Source organism: Dipteris shenzhenensis, chromosome 15, assembly GCF_047967505.1.
Source record: "Dipteris shenzhenensis isolate YYH24624 ecotype China chromosome 15, Dip_SZ_1.0, whole genome shotgun sequence".
NCBI lineage: Eukaryota > Viridiplantae > Streptophyta > Polypodiopsida > Gleicheniales > Dipteridaceae > Dipteris > Dipteris shenzhenensis.
This window is the reverse complement of record NC_141610.1, coordinates 56,821,030-56,823,298: the sequence shown is the minus strand read 5'-3', so window position 1 is coordinate 56,823,298 and position 2,269 is coordinate 56,821,030. Positions and strand designations below refer to the sequence as shown.

Here is a 2,269-nt window from a genome sequence, read left to right as displayed (position 1 = left end):
GATTCTCTTCCACTTCGAATGTTAATGATGGATGACCCCATCGTATAACAACAATATCTACCAATGGAGAGTGGTTGTCAAGTCTTGTGTCTTGGTCCATGCTTTCCCAATGGTTGTTAATCCATCGCCATCTTCTATAAGTAAATGACATGCACAGTTGTTGCTTGCTGATATAATATCTAATACCTAGAAACAAGTAAGACATATTATTTTCAAATGCCATGATGAATTATTTGAAGACGACTATTTCCAATCAATACAATTGATAGTCAACTCACCTAAATGTAATGTTGATCATATCGACATTGAATGAGATCATCTCCCTCCACTGCTCTGACTGTCCACCCTTTCTCTAACAGACTGTCAAGCCAAGCTTCATCCAAAAGCTTGCACATAAAAGCTATTTTGGATCTTCTTAGTTGTTGGCAGTCTGAAAAAAAATCAACAAAGCATGCAAATGGAAGATTCATGGCACATTGAATGTCATTAAACATTTTTGTCCTGTACTCGGGGGTTCACTATGTATAAACCCTTAATATCACGTGCGTTCAAGGCCTATTTGTAAAATCACTTATTTGTAATTTTTCCATTAATAAAATGTACCCTTTTTCTATACAAATCTGTAAATTTTTTCCAAATTCATTTTAAAAACTTCCTTATGTATATTAATTTCTGTAAATTTTAAATATTAAAAATATCCTTCTGTTGAACTCACGTGATAGGGTTACATATGATGAATGACCCCGCCGAGGTCCTGTATGCCTCTATCACTTGTGTATTAGGCAATGGCCACTCGAGACTATCGAGTGTAGGAAGAGGAATATTTTCAAGCTTTCCTTGTCGTCCTGCTTGAGTGGGCACAATATAAAGCGAATCATAAAAATATGTCTCACTTCTTGCTAGATCAATTGGTGAATGGCGTTCAAACCGAAGTTCCCTCACCTTAGCATGTATAACATTCAGGAAACCCATCAAGCACTAAGCGGGTTGCCACTCCTGAAGATTGGAAGGATACAAATTTGTGAATGGGTAAAACAACATTCCTTGCATTACCACAAGAACAATGTATTGGAAATTCAATCATGATTGGTGAAGAACATACATGTACTTACAATGTGGTCTATATCTTGGAAGTCCCGTGTCTGGTCCCACGTTGATCTCTTTTTGCATGAAGACGTGTTGGATAAACATCTCTTTGATAGATTTTCCTCCTGGTGACATCTTGAAGTCAAGGATCCTTCCTTTCCAGTGTTTGAGCCCTTTCCCTTCACACAATAGTGGCCACGACTGGTCGGTTGCATGATGATGACAAAATATGAAGAGGGGAGAGGGCACAGCTAGAGAGCACACCACAAATGACTAACTGTACACTAGAATTAGTTGAAAAAATAGAATATATACAAACCCTTTTAGGGTTAGGGTTAGGGGATCTAACCCTTTCCTTTATAGCACTCTATAAGGTTAGTGCTATGCACATATGATCACGTGATGGTGCTATGCACACATGATCACATGATGTTGAGCATGAACTCTCAACACCGAAGTAACACTCTTTCTCTGATGAAGTGCTCGCTGACATCAATGTGCTTTGTTCTGGAGTGATATACTGGATTTTTGGCCAATGCTTGAGCCGATTGATTATCACAGTATATTGTTGTTGGCTTTGACTCATCAAAGTAATCTGTTTCTGACAATAGTCTTCTGAGCCATATAGCCTCACATGCACCTGTAGTGAGTGCTCTATATTCTGCTTCAGTCGAAGACAAAGAAACAGTTGGCTGTTTGTTTGACAACCATGATATAGCACCTTGACCAAGGAAAAATGCATATCCCTGTGTCGATCTCCTGGTCTCATGATCTCCAGCATAGTCACTGTCACAGTATCCATGCAACCGTGGATGACTTCCTCTGTATTCTATCCCAAATTGTCTTGTACCTCTGATGTATCTCAAGACTCTTTTGGCTGCATTCCAGTGAGACTGTTTTGGATTTGCCATAAACTATGCTAGTGAGCTTACTGCATAACAAATATCTGGCCGTGTGATTGTCAGATATATAAGAGATCCAATGAGTTGCCTGTAGTATCTGTCATTGACTGTAGGCTTTTCTGAATCTTTAGTAAGTTTCAAACTCTGTTCCATGGGAGTGGCTGCAATCTTGCAATCTGCCATATGAAACTTCTTCAGGAGACTGTCAACATATTTGAGCTGACTCATGAATGTGCTATCCGAATCTCTCCAGAACTCAATTCCAAGACAATAGTGCATAA

General features: G+C 39.0%; 1 pseudogene; it reads right to left on the bottom strand.

Annotated features, from left to right (window-relative positions):
• Window positions 1–278: 278 nt before the first annotated feature.
• On the bottom strand, window positions 279–1,221 carry LOC147894033 (uncharacterized; annotated as a pseudogene).
• Window positions 1,222–2,269: the final 1,048 nt, after the last annotated feature.